The sequence below is a fragment of the Lepidothrix coronata genome, unplaced genomic scaffold (assembly GCF_001604755.1).
Source record: "Lepidothrix coronata isolate B3197 unplaced genomic scaffold, Lepidothrix_coronata-1.0 Scaffold14, whole genome shotgun sequence".
NCBI classification, from domain to species: domain Eukaryota; kingdom Metazoa; phylum Chordata; class Aves; order Passeriformes; family Pipridae; genus Lepidothrix; species Lepidothrix coronata.
The window spans coordinates 5,350,419-5,368,859 of record NW_016690194.1 but is presented as its reverse complement, the minus strand read 5'-3'; the positions used below and the strand labels follow the sequence as shown (position 1 = coordinate 5,368,859).

Below are 18,441 nucleotides of genomic sequence, written 5' to 3'. Positions count from 1 at the left end.
GTTTAAAGGTTCTGAGTGCTTCACAGGGATGCCTTCCACATTTTCTTTAAGAAATGCAAGTTATTACACAGCTCTCAGATATCACCAGCATTCTGCAGTATAAAGTCCCTGCTATGCACACTGTAATTGCAGTGCTGCTTGATATACATAAATTTCAAATGGTTGTGTGCTAAGCAGACTACAGTTATAAGTAAATAACACCTTTATGTTCAGTCTAGCTAAGGTTATGACAGGATTTAAAGCATTAAGTTTTTACATAATATGCTATCACTGTATCTGTGATCCATACTGTAGCTGTAAAAATGACCACTTTATGTATACAAGTTAGGGTAGATTTTCTTGATGCTTATCTGAAAGCAGCTGCATTATTACCATAATACCATATAATGCCATAGTTCATTTTTATTTAGAATTGTACTGCTACAGAAGTACAGACTTAAGTACTTATTTCCAAATGTCAGCCTATGAAAGCAAGCATACCCTAGCCCAGCTATAGCCTTGTATTATCTTCACTAGCTGGTTTTACTAGCAATATTGGTCTAGAATCTAAAACATAAAGCCCAGTGAATTAGACCCTGCACTGTGTAAACAATCCACAGGGAGGAGTCTGCTATGCCTGGCCAGTGAACTATGATGTTCACCAATGAAGCTCTTCCAAGGAAAAACCACCACACTGCGCCACATATGAATGTTGCAGTTTCAACAATACAAGGTCATTCCACTTGTCACCACTTTCAGCAACCACCTTTTCCATGAATTTCGGTCTTTGAAAGGTGCAAGAGAAGCTGGCCTTGAACACTGTTTTGATATACTTGCAAACATTTAGCTTCTAAGTGTGTCACAGGAGGACTATGTCTTAGTCTTGAAGCAGGGCATATAATTTTAGAGTTTGCTAAAGTTTGTTCACTTTCTGTCCATTAAAAATAGACCTGTCTATACCTGCCATGGTCATTCCTCCAACTTCTACTGCCCAGCTGCCATGGGAATCCAAGGCCTTGTTGTCTGATGATTGATAGCAAATGGAGATGCTCTCTTACAGAGAACAACCAAATGAATGTCCTGTCTGGCTTGACTGGTGCATCTCTCCAGAGCCCTGCTGTTCACAGACCTTTTGCAATTCAGGATGGTGGACTTGAAAGCAGCAAAGCAGTTCAGCATATGTTTCAATTAAAAGTCATGTGTGGTAGTTTAGTCTAGGCCTTTCTTGGTGACCAGTTTGTAACCAAGGAAGTGCCCAGATTTACCCAGTATTCCCTACGATTTTTATGTAAGCCAGGGTATAAGAAGAAAGCAGGAAAGGCCTTCGTCTCTCTTTACTTCTGGCAGCTTTGGAGGTGTGAGTTTCCCTGCTGTTGAGTCTGCCGTGTTGGTGAGTGAGGCCTAGTAAGGCCTTGCCGACCTTGGGAGACAGAGGTTGCCGGCGATCGTTCCAGCGCAACTTTCTGTTGTCCCAAGGAGAGTAGTAAGACATTCTTTTGCTAATTCTTTTAATTGCTACATCTTGGGCTATTGATCGTGTATATTTTATTTTGGTTTTGTTCCTTTTTTTTCCCTCCCCCTTCCCTTTTCCTTCTGAAATTGTATATAACTGTAATATAAGTGTAAATATATTTATATATATATTGCTTTAGCTGCCTCTCTCTCGTTTCGGTTCTCTTGGGTTTTTTTTCCCTCTTCTCCCGTGGTTTGTGGGGGGGGGAGAGCCTTGTGGTGAGGTTTGGGGACTTGGCAGGGATCCAGCTTCAAACCATATCATGTGACAAGTATATACTCAATCTCTTTAGCACAACTAGATAATTTTGTCAAACCGGAACGAAGCTGTACCTTTCCAATCACTTGTTCACTCCTCCCTAAAAAAAGCATCCAGTATACTTGCAAGATAATGGCCTTTTTAGGGTACTTTTCACTATTTATATTTTGGTCTTCTGACTTGTTTCCCCATCTCAGGATGATAAAACTGCAAAGAAATGTTCTCTGAGAAAATTATCATGTCTTATTGCTAAAACTGAAAACCTCTCCTCTCTCGCTAAACATCTGCTCTTTCCCCCTCATGAAAGCTGCCAAATGTTTCTCTCAGCACAAGAAAAAAAAATCAATAATTGTTATTTTCATTTTTTTCATGCCCTGGCCTTCCAGACAAAGTCAATGCCTTCTCTTAAAATATCAGTCCTGCATGTCTACTTGCAGAAAAGCAATATGTTATTATCATAGTCATAATAAGCCATACCACTCCAACACATGAGTTTACTGAATTATAAAATAAGGTAGATTATTAGCCAATAGCTAAAAATGTGTCCTTTCTTTTTCACTTTTAACCCTGCTTTAGTTCATTGTATTTAAAAGGGGATTATGTCTAAAGTTCTTAATTAATTCTACCAGTGTTTTTTTCAGAAAAGTGAAACATTGTCTAGAACAACATTAATTTTAACTGTAAATTCTCTCTTCAATTGCATAACATCAGTTCAATATTGTATGTTAATTCTGTGTCATGGAGATAAAATTCTTCTCATTAGCCTCTATGAAACCATGAGCAGTATGGAGAAGATGAAGGAAGACCAATTACTCAGACATTCACATAACACAAGAAGCAGAAGATATCAAATAAAATTTGTAAATGGCAGTTCATAAATAACAAAAAGAGGCACCCTGTCACATAATATACAGTTCCGTGTGGAACTTACTGCCATAAGATACTGTCAACCCTCAAAGATTATCAGGGATCAAAAAGTGATTAAACAAACGGATGGAGGACAAAATAGGACAAGGACTATCAAACATGAAGATACCATCTCTGGCCCAGGAAGCTCCTGAGTTGCAGAATGCTGAAGGCTAATAGGGCACTTCAGGGAAATATTAATTTATGCTTAACCTGTTTCCATACTATTTCACAGACACTGGTTTTTCACAGTGACAGGACCCTGGACTAGAAGGGTCTTTTTGGAGAAGCTATTCCTATGTTCCTGTACAGAAGGGCCACACATTGCAATATGGAGTCCTTATTAAACCTCTCAGCAATGCTTATGGAGGGCTAGAAACAATTCTGGCAAAAGGCTGGAATAAAGGGGAGATACCACATAGAATCAAAGTAGGTGAATGACCTAATGCATCTTACAATTCGGGATCCTCCAAAGATTTTAAAATGCTAAGCTGAACAGATATAGAAACAGTGCCTATTGTTATGTTTTACATAACACAGCATCAGTTTGGGCCAGTCAAATATACAGGATAATTAATAAACTGTAGTAGTTATTGCACTGCAGGCCATTTACTCTTCCAAGAAAGGAAGATGAAGTGCCCTGGAGGTAAGATCAGATGAGTGCTACAAAGAAGGTGACGTGATTCACATCTCTGATTGAAAGAAATGTCTCCTATCAGACAGAGGGACAGAAGGAAAGTTAACCAAGTAGAAATCTGCAGCACTGAAAAGTAATGGATTACAGCTCTTTGGTCTCCCTGGACAAAGTGTGTAAAAATGAAAAAAAAGTCTATTCCTTTAAAATATAAATTATTTTACTTCAAAATGATAAACTTTTCCAGTGTTAAACAATAATCTAAGCTAAGAGAAAGGGAGGTAAGCTGTGGTAAAATGGAAGGAAAGGCACTTTGAACAGTGTATTTCAGTGAATTCAGTGTACATCTAGATTAATTTCTGAAGATGGGATTCAGGAACTTAGTGAAAAAAGCAGGGAGATGAAATTACTATAAGCCAGAGAACATTCGGCATATTGAATCAGGTGGTCTCTCCTTTTTAAAACACTCCGTATTCTACCAATTTGCCATATCAAGTTATGCCATAGGATATAGTTACTGATCACTCCAGTGGCACAACTTGCAACTCAGAATATTGAGCTCATATGAAGTCCTGTGTTTTTGAAGTCCTTAAAAAAAGTTGTCACTGTATCACTTGTACCTTACCACTGTTGCCACACCTCAGTGTTTGCTGGTTGTACCAGCAGATGAAGAGAGGTATTAAGTACCAGTAGACAAGCAGTTAGAATTACTTATGTCAAAATCCTCACAGGCTCCAGGTGATCATCTAATCTGTCCAAGTCAACAGCAAATCAGCAAACAATTTTGCAGTGCAACATTAATGAATTGTACTTTCTGATTTTCAAAGTGGTTTACAATATATGAAATTCCACTTTTATATTAATCACAAGTAGTCCGGGCTACTAGTGTCAAGGAAATTTTACGAAATAACCTTGCATTGGAAAAAACTGGCCTCTACAAGTCTGCATCACAGTTGAAATCCTAACTTCTTTTGCTTTTTAGATGGCTGTTTAAGGTGTAATGTGATGTGCTAGCTGAACAGCACAGTCAACATCAACGAGTTGCAGTCATCTGAGCATAGACTCTCAAAGCCCAATATCACACCACATAAGGTAGCTTGTGTTCACTGGGAAATATGTATTCCTAATAGTCTGAAAGCTATTTCTCAGGTACGACAGATCACAACTTTTCCCCATACTTTACTGAAACCCACATTTTTTTCAAATTTATTGTAGGTTAATGTAGCATGTCTGGCTCTATTGCTCATGTCAAATTACATCACAGGGGAAGAGGAGAGCAACAGAGCTTGGTTTGTAGCTTTTCTTCTCCCTTGTGAGTCACAAACGTGCTTTTATAATGTATACCACAAGGGAGCACCACAATTGTTAGTTGAAATGTCTCAGATGTTTCAGTTCTTTGAATTTTTTAAGACAGTTTCTCCCCTTTTCCCCCCAGATGCTAATCAACAAAGCACTGACAAGGTCCTTGTGCTCATTTTCCTTCTCTTCCACAGTCTTGATGATGTTTTCTTCTTTGCTCTTTCTGTGGGCCATAATTTGTTTACATAAACTGGAAAACACAAGAGAAAAGTTTAACTAAAATAGAACAGAAAACATTCTCTGTTGTTTTCCCTCCATTAAGTCTAGGTTTTGTCTCCTTATTTGTGTCACATCATGCTATGAGTTGAAACAGGCATTTGCTCTGAAATGAGGCATCCATCAAACAACACACAATATGATCATTAAAAATACCACTAACTGCTATTACTGGGGAGGAAAAAAAGATTTCTCATTCCTATGGTGCTTTCAAAATCCTAAATTCTTATCATATTTATATATTGAATTATTCCTCAAGCCATGCTTAAAATTTTGTTCTTGGATACGACAGCCCAAGTGTATAAACTCTGCCTGTGGTGCCATAGCATCTTACCTTCTGCCTGTAGAATAAGGCCAGATAACCTTGACATGCAAGCATTGGCAGAAGGTGTTAGTCTAGTAAGAAAAGACCCTCAAAATTTCCCTGGGTGTATCCATTCCCTAATGACATGTGATCAGGGTAAAGTTTAGCTTTCTGACAAAGCCTGTTAAACTTTTTTATTATTAGGTGATCCTGAGGAACAGAGGAAGATGAGAGTGATCTTTGAAAGGATTTAGGTCTTCACCAGCACTGCTACATTTCAGGTAAGGGCTCTCTGAAGATTTAACATATATGAATTTCCACACCATGGATTGTGCAATGTACTCCTCACATCCTTCACCAAATGCCAGTAGTAGCATGTGAGCACAGGAGAAGAGATGGGTGGAAAAGAAACCCAAAAATACACTTACTCTCCCTGTTTTCCCCTCACATTTTTCACTGCCCCAAGGGAGCACTCTGGGGCACTCTTCCACCTTTTCCTAGGATGAAGCTAATCCTTACTATAACCATGCAGCATTGAAGCGGTTCCTTCCTCATGCACGGTCACCCTCCTCTCTGGATAAATAAGAATCCTATTAAACATGGAGTCCTCTACTTGCTGCACTTCTATAATTAATTCAAAATAAATACATAAACATAATTTTAGTTTCACTGCTCAAATAAAAGTAGGATCTGCAGTAAAACTGAGAGCTCAAAGGTTAGAACCCATTTCTTAAACAAAAACAGGCTACAGTTTTACACCAAAGTAGTTCCAACAAGTAATTTAATTTTTTGAGATGCCTGTTGTTAGAACTGAGAGTCAACTGTATGATCTTCAATATAAATCTTACACACAGTATTCCCAGGCTCCAGAGTTGCCAAGACTTAAGAGGTCTTGGAGACAGTCAAAATATGCCAAGTGGGAAATGCATGTCCCATGCGGTTAAGACAACATATTTCAAATTTTTGGGGGGGTTCATGAGATTGTCTATAGCCCCAGTTTTTTGGACAGTTCAAGAATACTTTGGGATGGGATTCCCAAATCAATCTCTGAGAAATCTGGTACTCAACCAAGTCATATTTCAGTTAGGCTGGCACTAGTATTTTGACCTATGCTTGTATGATGCCTAGATCAATGAAGTCCTAATCTACACAAGGCTCCTACACACACTTGCAGCACATGCAATGGATAATAATAACACTTTTTCTAGCCACTTGTAAAAAATTACAAATGGGTTCTCCATAGCAGCTGCAGTGTCAGTTTTTTATATCACAGTGGGTTAATAAAGCCCTAATACTGTTTGTGAATCTTTGTACTTCAGAATATTTTTCATCTGCTTCAGCTGAAAACTTTTGAAATATTGTTTCATAAAGCCTGCATTTCCTTTTAAAGTCATGCTACTTTATAATACTCTGGGCACTTTTAGGATGATCCACACAGAGTATTACCACATGCACTCGATGTTCTTATTAAAATATTATGTGCTTCAGGCCTTAGTATATAATTTTCTTTGCTTTCTTGCCAGGAAGTCTATATATTCTTTTCGTGTATTAGGCCACCATCTTCACCTAACCCTGCATCCTGACCTCTGCGGTTATTTCTGCTGAAAATGTCTCAATCTTGTATCCATCTGAGGTTCTCATTAGCCCTGACCTCACGCCTTGGCTACAGCCCCATTTTATTTTCCTTTTCTCTCTGCTAGATAGCAGTTCTCCTTCAAGACACTTCAGTCATTGAGCTAAAAGACTTCTGTTAACGAAAAGCAGATGCAACACTAAGTTCTCCCCTGAAAGAATCTTCTTCCTACCATAATGATTTTGAGCTTGAAAACCCACCATACTGTGCAAGACCCGTTCTGTATGATTAATCCAGCCTTCCAGGACATCCTAAATGAGTGTTTATTTTATGACATGTTAATTTTTAGCAGTGAGCTTATCACTGACTAGGTAATACTGACAAAGGAGGCTGCCTTGCTAGTATGGTAATTACATGTGAATACTGAATTGTAAATTAGTGCCCTCCGAGTTGCTGAACTGTGTATTTATCTCGTTTAATTTTCTTTTCAATTCTTTTGAACAATTTACATAGTCACTGCTGTATGAGTGTCTGGGTGCTCTGTTGCTTGAATCCTTGAACTAGGTAGTGAAGGAACTGGATTAATTCAAGATCATGAAGACTCCATCACAAAATGTATGCCACTTAATTTTGACATGTTACTGTATATATACATAAAACTATATATATATACATTTATAGTATGATAATAAATGCACTGCAGTGTATTTGGTAAAGGTGCTTAGGTTTTACTGAGATCTCACTGTTACGGTCAATATGTCATCTTTGGTGGGAAGCAAAACATGGCTCTGGTTTTCTGTGAAAACTGTTGAGCTATGGAAACAGTCAGGTGGAAGTTAGCCATTTGAAAGGCAGAAATAATTGTCCATGTATTTTCTTTGCCTGTTTTGAAGAGATAAAAATGAATATCATATGTAAGCCAATACAGAATGCGCTTCTATCAGACAGGAATTAAGTATGACAATTCCTGAACAAAATGCAACCCAAATTCTTGCTCTTTAAGGTCAGACAGCTGTCCAGAGTCTATGTCCTCCTGTGGCAGGAGGACACAATAACAGCAAAAGGAAGTTATTTTTTCCAAGACTGTCTTGGCTCTAGAGAAAACAGGGGAGAATATTCCTTGTTAAATGAATCTAATATGGGTTACTCCCCCGATGCACTTGCTCAAATAAGGGCCTCTTTATGCTCAGCAGGAGCACTTTAATGAAGAAGCATCTACTAAATGAAGCAACAACATGACACCCCCACCCTGTTGAATAGGGAAAGGAATCAAGAAGAATATCAATAGAAGAGAAAAGAAGGTGTGGGTATGGGAAAAGCACAGAGGGTGAAAAGAAGATGGGGAAAAAGCAAAATGGTCACAATCATAAACCAGGACATGTAGGAATGTATGACCACCCAGCCTGCTTTCTATTGCAAAGCATCTCCAATAGGCAAGCACACAAGCAGCCATCAGTGAGCACTATGGCCCACATAAAGCTCTTATTGCAAGTGGTCCTCTTATGGATGGGCTGAAGCTTGGGAAGACTCTTGCAGCTCTAATCCTACATGTGCCTTTCAGTTATTTCAGTAAATATCCAGTAACATTAAGAGCCTCCTATATAAGATATCCTATGGTCAGAACACTGCCAAGTTACAAGAAGCCTCAACTCTTTTCTACTTCAGGAAAAGGAATATAATATCCAGAATGAACACTGCTGAAAAGAACACAATACTCAGAAAAACAATAATAACTATAATTTCACCTCTCCATCATGGAAGACACAAAACTGCAGTGCCTTTGCTCATTTGCTTTTCGTATGTGAGAGATGGGGAAGGAATTAAAGAGGGAATAAAGGCAGAACTTCTACCTTCTGTAAGAGAACACAGAGACAGCTTTGCACTGCCTTTTCTAGAGGATTTCACAGGTTGTGAGCAGCTGTCAAAAAGCCCTGATGAAACTGTGTTTTTCAGCTGTCACTACCAGAAATTGGGCTTTCCACTGAGTCATGGAGTCAGGGCAAGCCTCCGGGCTCTCTCTAGGTGAAACTCAGGCAAAAGTCTGGGGAAAGAACCACAGCACACAGACTGGCCCCTAATTTCTATAGGTTACGTCTGCCATCATAGGAACAAATGTAATTGTTGTTCCCTCCAAAACAGCTAATGCATGTACATTCTGTCTTGCAGTAGAAGTACAGATTTTGGTTATTGTGCATTTGAACCAGTTGCTCATGATGCTCCCAGATGGAGAGCAAGGGAAGCAATACTATACACCTTCTGCTGATTATTAGCACTGAGATGGATGCCAAACACAAATGTATTTTCCACAAATTCATCTCTGAATAATTAATTTTATTAATTTTAATAATTATATAATATATAGTGGGAAAATCTTATGGGTTTTATTTTCAAGATTTAAATGTATTTAAAAATTATTATTTTATGTTAATACTATATGATCACTGTTCATATTAATTATGATAATAACAGCATTATGTATACAAAGGAAGAGAAAAATGCTCTAATTTAAATGAAAGCTAGAACCACAACACATAGACTGGCCGCAAATTTCTATAAGCGGTGGGATGAGGTGGGATGCTGGTTCTAGAATTCAATCATCTTTAGTATTCTGAAATAATGGATAATATTTTTATACTCTGCAATGGTATCGAGAAGCAGTCTATGTGCAACTGAGCCTAAATCCTTTTGTTCTGTATTGCCAATACAAAAAAGAAGAGAGAAGAATTGATCTCTGTAAAGGAAGAAATGGTTGTATTTAGTCTAAGGACTGACTAATAGAAGAATCACAACAACTTTTGACTATCATGCTAATACGTTGCGGTTCAGAAGAATCAGAAGCAGGAGAATGAGAGGACAGGATAAGCAGAATAAGGAATCAACAAGGCAATAGGAAAGTTCTCCTTGTACTTTTGAACTGAGAATATCTCCCCTGAACCTTCTCTTTCCCAATAAATGCAAACTAATTTAAATTTAAATGAACTTCTACCTAGGCTACTTACAGTACCCTTATTATTCCATTCAACAAAACCACTGTGGTCATAAAAAGAAGCGCTTTTCTTATTGAGAATTACTGATGTTCTGAAATGCCTTTGATTCTGTATCAGGCAAAACTACTCACCATTTTCTCATAATTTTAAGCACAGTTTTGAGCAAGAAATTTCAAAAAGAAAAATGTTGGTGTTTCCCAGCAAAACAAAGCAGCCAGATGCTCCTGAAAGATTTCTGTTTGAATGGAAACTTAGCACAAAATGTATTCAGATAATTAAAAAGAAAATATGACTGATACTCAATTTAGGTTACACGTTCTACTGTATGCTTTTTAGTATTGTGCATCCTCTAAATGGGTTCTGAAATGAAGCAAAGACCTACAGAGGTCTGTTCAGAAAAATCTCAGCAGTGGCTGCTGCTGGAGGGCTGGGAGGTAGAAGGGAACATTATGCTTTTAGAAGGCATCCTGCAGACAGTGGCACCTCCTTGAATATGTGGGAATGCAACATTCAGGGGATTCCGAGAGTGTTTCAAGCCCCAGGCAGTTTGGCATGAGAGGTTGGCAGGGGCATGAGGAGTGGCTCAATGCAATATAATTGGTTTATAAATTATTTCCATTATTACTTCCAGGAGGAATTCCTCCCCTGCTCAAAACTGCTCCACATACAACTCAGATACTCAAGATATGCACTGAGGAAAGGTACATTTTACAGAGATGCACAGGAGGAAAAACAAAACCCCCAAGCTTCACACTAGATCAATGAAACGTCTTAAAACAACTGGATCCCAGGTAAAGCATTAAAATATACTATAGGGACCAAACACATATTGGGAAGAGAATGGATTATCTTACAGCCTAAACAAAAGCAAGCAACAACAAAATGATTAATTAATAGGCAACTCCTTCTGACATTTCTCTAGGCAGACTCTTTCTATGGAAAGTGAAATGATGGGAGAAAGTGGTCATTAGTTGTTAAAAGAAAATCAAAATCCGAAATACCAGCAGTCAATGTCCTATAAAGGTACTTAGAATGCTTTCCTTCTAGAGATTAAATATTTTAGCATGACTGCATCACAATAGAATTAATCCATCTAACAGTCTCTGACTCTGTCCTGGTTTCAGCTGTGATAGAGTTAATTTTCTTCTTACTATCTAGTACCGTGCTTTGTTTTGGATTTAATATGAGAATAATGTTGATAACACATTGATGTTTTAGTTGTTGCCAAGTAGTGCTTACTCTGAGTCAAGGACTTTCAAGTTTCCCATGCTCTGGCAGCCAGCAGGTGCACAAGAAACTGGGAGGGATCAGAGCCAGGACAACTGACCCAAAGCAACCAAAAGGACATTCCATACTGTAGAATGTCATGCTCGGTATACAAACTTGGGGCAGTTGGCTGGGAGCCACCGATCACTCTTCAGGGATGAGCAGGCATTGGCAGTGAGCAATTGTACTGTGCATCTCTCTTTCCTTATGTTTTATTTCTCTCTCTCCCCTTTTCATTACATTAACAATATTATTAATAACAGAAATACTAAATACAATATTTATTAGAATATTCTACTTTATGTCAATGATTAAACTGATCTTATCTCAACCCACAAGTTTTACTTCTTTCTGATTCTCCCTCCCATTCCACCAGAGATGGGGAGTGAGCATAGGCCTGCATGGTAATTAGTTGTCAGCTGGGGTTAAACCACGGCAGACTGTCACATTGCATTGTCTACTCAGAAACATCACAGAAAATGTACAGTTCCTGTGCATCTGCATAAAATACAGACAGCTCTTACTGAAATATTGTCAACCCAGGACAAAATGTTGCAACCATTTAAGAGAACAGAGAATTTTTTTAAAAACCCTCCAGACTAGGCCAAGAAATTAAGGAAAAGATTATATCCAACAGAAACTGGATGCTCTAACAGGAGGGGTCAGCATGCTGCTTGGCATCAAAACCACAGTCTAGCAGAGCCCTGTTCTCTGTTGCTGTGAAAATACACTCTGGTCTTCAAGCTGCATCTTTTCCGTTAGTTGAATTCTGCCATGTGCTACAAGCTAAGAGGCAGCAGAGAAAATATAAAATCTTAATCTGACTTCACTTTCTCTACTTCTTCTCCTCTCTGCAGTTCTCCAGCTGAATGTCACCATGGTACCTGGCTGGTCATCAAATACAGAAATTTCAGAATGCATAATTTTTGTCCCTGTTCCTGCCCAGTGGAAATTAGGGGATTTCCCTATTTTCAGACCACATTTAGCTTGTGGGGTGTGAATGATGCTGGAGAGTTCATCTGTAAGAGAGTGGGTAGGTGTCTGGTGTGGTACTGTGCCCTTCAGTTCCCACCTGCTGCAGCCATCTTCCCCTAATTGCCATGCAGCCCCACAACCCCTACTGCTGCCACCGCAGCCTGGCCCTGCAGCCTGGCCCTGCATACTAATTGGCACATTTAATGACGTTCTCTTCCTCTCCTTCCCTTCTCCTTCTAAGCTGCTGTCTGGGAGCAGGAGAGCCCAGCTGCCATGGAAACCAAGCCTTCAAATGCCCTGAACTTGCAGCACCAGCCTTGGGAGAGGATTCCAGTGGTGAAGCTCAAAGAAGGGAATGCTGGAGGAGGTGTAAAGGTGGAGGAGTGGGAAGGTGTAAGGTTGACTGTGGCAGGAACAGGTCTGGGCTGTTCTGCCAAGGCACTGCACAAGGTGAGTGTATACTGGGCATAAGAAATCAGACATTTACGGGAAAAAGAGGTTAACCCTCTGTTACCAATGTTTTTCTTCTTAATGTTTCAAGTGTCTTTCCGCCCCTCTCTCCCATCCACTTACTGTCTGGATCAAATACCCCTAATACATGCACATACCATGTCATCAAAGGGGTTTTGACAATCCCAAACATGACTCACGCATCTCAAGGACTGTTTGTAGCCATAAAAAGTACTGATTTCAGTGAGTAAAAGGTTTGAGGGGGCCTCAGGCACAAGCTGCCAGAAGACAAACTGCTGTCTAGGCAATAAGGCTGTGATCCTGTGCCCAGCCTTTCAGTCCTGCCTCCCTTTCCCAGGGCAGCCACTGGACTGGAGTTGCATGAAAATGAAGCACTTGTGGCACTGTCTGTATGCGCTGATGCCTTTTCTGGGCTGGCACGTAGTTCAACTCCAGCTCTGTGTCCAAAAGCATTCTGGTCCCTTCTTCAGGCTGTGTGGCTGTGGGAATTGTACTTTTATCCTCAGTTCTCTCTGCTGAGGATTGCTGGCCATATAATGAGGGTAAGATGAGTGTACACTGCAATCTGAATCCCAAATTTCAGCCTTTGAAATACACTGTCACTTGCATCTAGTCTTCTTGTAAGCTTTCAGGCCAGCAATGGAGAATGTCCTTGTGTGTCATTTTTCTAAGCAGAGCTCCCTATGATATGATTTATTCATGAAGGGAGCCCTCAGAAGGTCAATAAAACTGGCGTGCTCCCAAAAACACACAAACAAAACAGGGAAGACTTCACTGGGTCAGCACTTTTCTGAAGACTAGATGGAGCTGTTTATATCCCAGGCAGACCCATGTGAGGGACATAACAAATGTTTCAGCTCTCCTGCGCTGTCCCAACCACTTGAACAACCAGCTTAATACTGAAAATTTACTTCAGATACAAGTGAAAACTTGCTAAGCCATGAAACACTGCAGGGTTTTGAAGCTGAAGTACTCTGGACACCCAACAAAGGTACTACTTGGTATTCCTGTGAAACAGGGGGATCTACTGCAGCACAGGCTGAGAAGTACAGTGAGACGGGTCTTAGGCATGACAACAAAGGACAGCTCAACTGGCTTCCCACAGATATATTTCCTCTTTACCTAAGACCAGCAAAAGGAGACTTCTGCTTGGATTTTTTCTTTCAGGCACTTAATGTTGTCTTGCACCTGATCTTGCCATTGACTTGAAAAGGAAGAGGACCACCCCATTATAAATTTCAATACACTAGGTCTATCACACATGATCTGCTACTACAGCACAGACTGGTACATAAAAGTTGAAGAAGTGCAGAAGGAGTATTTGCAAGACATAAGAATGCCTAACCTAAGAGAGAAAACAGTTTTACAGAGTTTGCAGCATTTGTGTAAGCCACCCCTTTAATGCAACTTAAGAGTGATTTTATTTAATAGAAAATAAGGTTTGAAACAGAAAATGTTAGAGGATTACAGGAAGGAAAATGTTTTTTTCAAGCAAAGAGAGAAGCTGGTTAACATCACCAGGACTAAATGACATTCACCTGAATTTGAAGGTATGCAGGTGGAAAACTGCAGGAAACTGACTATCATTAAAAAGAGCACCTATGCTCAGAGAGAGCTGATGCATGGACATAAACAGTCTGTCTGTATCCTTCTGAGCAGAGTGTGAAAGAAAACCTTCTGTAGAAAAGGATCCCACTCTACCAGCCAAGTGGTGGTCCATAGGATGAATGTGAACAAAGGTGATACAGCAGACAAAGTATATGTGAATTTTCAAAACATCTTTGATAAGGCTCTACATCAAAGGTTATTAAAAAAAAAAACACACCTGCTGCAAAGGCCTTTTAATGGACTGAAGGCTAGTTACAGGACAAGAAGCAGAAAGGAGGACAGGAGGACTTCAAGACGACTTCTCAGGACAGAGAGGAAGCACTAGTGGAGTCCCCAGAGGTCTGTGCTAGGATCAGCTACATTCAACATCTTCAATGGCCCAAAGATGGGAAGGCATTGTCAATTAGTCCAAGTAACAGAGTGATACTAAGTTTTTGAAGAGGCTTTTTAAACTGAGAGAACAGGCAGCAGATGAGCTTAATGCAGTTAACTAAGTGCATGATAAACGGGTGCAATAACTAGTAACCTATGTTTACACTCTGGACTGACAGCTACAAATTGGGAAGGAGGTTTGGAGCCATCTCCAATACCAACAGATCAGTGAGAAACATCTACCAGAAAAACCCAAGACACTGAGCATCACCAGAACAAGTACCAACAACGTGGCACAGGGCATAATTCTACCACATTACAAAGCCATGGCCTTTACATGACTTCAGTGTGCAGTTGTGGTCTTCACAGCTTGAGGAGGATATGATGTAACCGGAGAGGCAGAGAATAGGAGAACTAAACTTAGGTTGAGGTTTACGAACTCATTAAAGTGATGGATAAACTGAGGTCAATCAGGAACAAGTGCAGAATTGTTATTAACAAAGTCTCAAATACTGTAACAAGAGAATACTCAACAAAATTAGTAAGAAATAAATTTAGAACAGATGAAAGCACTTTTTTACATAATGGGTACTAGAATTCTGGAACTTGCTGCCACAGTTATGAATGTAGACAGTACTAGCAGGTGCAAACAAAGATGAGACAAATCCATGAACTGGTTCATATACAGATAGTACTGGGAACTGTCAGGAATAAACCCTAACATCCCATATCCTGAGATCATAGATTCTGGCACAGCATAAGAAAATGCCCTCAAAAATGGCCAAAGATAGGGCAGATAGCTTACAAGCAAATGTGATTTACATTTAAGAACAGGCTCAGTCATTTCTTACAAAGGCTGGAGAGGTACATGTATATTGGGCTGGCTTGGGCAAGTCAGGAGAGTATCTGCCTAGTCAGAGAAAATTAGGTCAAAATGGAGAGCCCCATGTATCTATGAGATGTCTAACTTTGAAGACGGGCCCAGTTTGCACTTTGTTGCTTATTTTTATGTACCATGTGTATTTTGCATCAGTGGGTTAAACCTTTCATTTGGTATGGAAATACAAAATCTCCCTTGCATGTTGAATTAAAACATAATGAAATGTTTGAAGATCTTTGGCATTTTACAAAAAGTCCTGAGGAGTTTGGCTTCTGAGCGGGCAACAACACTTACGTGTTGTGGATAAAGGCAGAAGCATTTCTGAATATAATTCATCACTGCAACTGCTCACATGTTTACAACTGTATCATTTCTATATAAATATTTTTATATCACGTATATGATGTATAACGGGTTTTTTTTGCTCTGGAGTGAAAGATTCCAGCACTATTAGGAATCTAAATACACATTATGGAAAACATTTTTAATGACAGGATCTAATAATGTTTTTCCACAGAATGTCTTTTTAATTCTGTACATTTGCTAGACAGTGTTCAGCAAATGAGGGAGCTGTTAAATATTACTTCTTAATCTCACCAGTCGGTGTGTATGTGGCCACCTGGCTAACTCCTTCCACATCTAATTTTATCCAAACACAACAGTTCCCTGCAATGTATCAGAAATTACATTTGACTATGGAAAGTTCAAACTGCAGCACAGACACCTGGTTCCTCATTTACCAGATTAACAAGGCTGTCCTGGAACTACTAAAAGAATGTAGAATGGGCCGGCACCAGGACCAAGTACTGGCACAGCAGTTACTGCAAATCTGTTGCCTTTTTGCTGACTTTCAGAAGAATAGATGCTCATCCTACTTGTGGAATGCCCAGGAGGAGAACATGCTGCCTTGACAGGAATACAATGGCAGAGCTGTAGCAGGAGGGAACACAGCTCAAGTTTCTCCAGATACTACTGTGGGAGCCAAGCCCTTCTCAGCAGTATGCTGGAGTGGCTTGGGCAGTCATGCAAGCTCAGCCTTAAACAATGCAGCAGAGAAGGCTAGGGGAACCTTTTATGTCAGGAAGTGTTTAGCAACCTACTCCCATACATCATCATCATAGAATGGTTATGTTTTAACAGGACCTTAAAGATCACATAGTTCCAATCCCCTTGCCATGGGCAGGGACAACTTCCACTAGACCAGATTGCTCAAAGCCCCATCCAATCTGGCCTTGAACATTTCCAGGGATGGGGCATCCACAACTTCTCTGGGTAACCTCGCCACCCACACAGTAAAATTTCTTCCTAATATCTAAATTAAACCTACCCTCTTTCAGTTTAAAGACATTTCCCCTTGTCCTATCACTACCTGTGCTTGTAAAAAGTCCCTCTCCAGCTCTCTTGTAGCCCTTTTAGTTACAAGGCCCCAGAGCTGGATGCAGCACTCCAGGTGGAGTTTCACAAAACCAGAAAAAAACCCACAGATTTAGTTATGCACACCTCCCCCCACTCTCCCAATGCCTCCCTTCCCCACCCCACTCTTTCATGCACATGAAAGAAACAATTTTAGCATTTACACATCAAAAATTATTGAAACCAAATAAGTATCTATGTCTTTTAATTTCAGGACCTTAATCTGACATACTGGAAACTTTAAAGATCAGGTTTTTTCCTACAGAGAAAGTGTTGAGGTGAAGGGCTGCAAATTGCAAGTTACAAGTTGAACACCAGAAGAATCTTGGAAGGACAAGTAAACTCATTGTTTTGTTTGTGTTTCATGGGGGTGGGGGATTTGCTAATTCAGAGAGTAGTAATCTTGAAATAGCTGTCTGGTAATAACTATAATCTAACTTGCCTGTCCCCAGAAGTCTCTAGACTCCTTTTAAATTCTGAGAAGTTGCTCTTTAAAAGGCACAGAATCATCCTATATAATTAAAATTACAGTTGCAGAGTGATAGTCTCTGGGATTTCAAGGTGGAGCAAAATTTCTGTAGCCACTCTGCGACTTGTGTTTCCTGCTATTCAAGGCTCCCAATGCTTGCAATGAAGTGCAAGACCAAAAAAATGCAGGGTCCCAGCCTCAGCAACAGAAGAAAGAATGAACCATTAAGTGAACTTCAAGGCAACTTCCATTAGTCCCTTTCTAAGATAATATTATTTTTTTTCTAGAAGTTGTGGAAGCTACTGGGAAGGTGGATTGAGAGAAAAATACCATTCACCTTTTGGGAACAACAGGTATAGGTTTGTTTTATTACATCTTCTGGTGTTACATCCATTAGAAAAATTAGCGTTTATCCATTCCCCCATCTCCACCATGCAAGATGGAGGAAGACTGCCTGACTGAGTGTCCTGTTTGTCATATCAGTGTTGGGTTGCTGGACTTCATTGGGAACTGGGAATCTCCAGAACTTGAACGGACTTTTGGAAATTGAATGCTCCAGAGTGGCTAAGGCTGTAAAGGCTTTGTGCTCTCTGTGAAAGAAGTTCGGAGCATGGCATATAATATACAATAATGAATGTGATGAATCTGCTATATATTAAAACTCCAGGGAGAACCCAGCATAATCCAGGGTGGAAGCCCCAGTGTTCCACTTTGCAGGTGAAGCTGTAGTTTTTTGACCTAAAGTGAGCTTCCACCTCACTGAACCAGGGCCACAATAAACCTTGTCACTGACAGAAGCCATTCATGTTCTGAGATGGGCACAGACTGAAAAGGTAAGTTTGATTGTCACCCATCTTGAAAAAAAAACAACAAAAAAAAAAAGAAAAGACAATAGAAGACAATAGAAAGCAGATATAGCTGGAGCAGAAGCAGATCTATTTACATGTTTTCATCCTTTAAGATCTTCTTCTGACTTTAACTAATAACAAATGCAGGATATGGGGAAACAAGGTCAAAGCAATATTTCCTTCAGCCATGGTCAAACAGAAGCATCTGTAGAACTGGAACCAACCTGCAAACTAAAGATGGAGTAAATTGATCTAGACAAAATAAAATATCTATGCTTCAAATTGCTTTTGATGCTGGCACTCTGATGAACCAAATACTTCTGACACTATCAGGAGTTTTGGTTCTTTATATGCTTCAAGGTACCTGCTAAGAATTACATGGGGCAGACCAAGTTCTGTGGTCCTCTTGT

General features: G+C 39.7%; 1 protein-coding gene and 1 long non-coding RNA gene across 4 annotated transcripts in view; one reads left to right on the top strand and one right to left on the bottom strand.

Annotated features, from left to right (window-relative positions):
* The window catches only part of NTRK2 (neurotrophic receptor tyrosine kinase 2), a 200,456-nt gene that overhangs the window by 10,632 nt on the left and 171,383 nt on the right, over positions 1-18,441 (bottom strand). The window lies entirely within an intron of this gene.
* LOC108493118 lies at positions 953-17,537 on the top strand. Its single transcript, XR_001873356.1, has 8 exons — positions 953-1,462; positions 4,273-4,382; positions 5,374-5,450; positions 10,361-10,520; positions 11,853-12,028; positions 12,212-12,420; positions 16,929-17,051; positions 17,471-17,537. It is a non-coding gene; the product is annotated as an uncharacterized LOC108493118 (long non-coding RNA).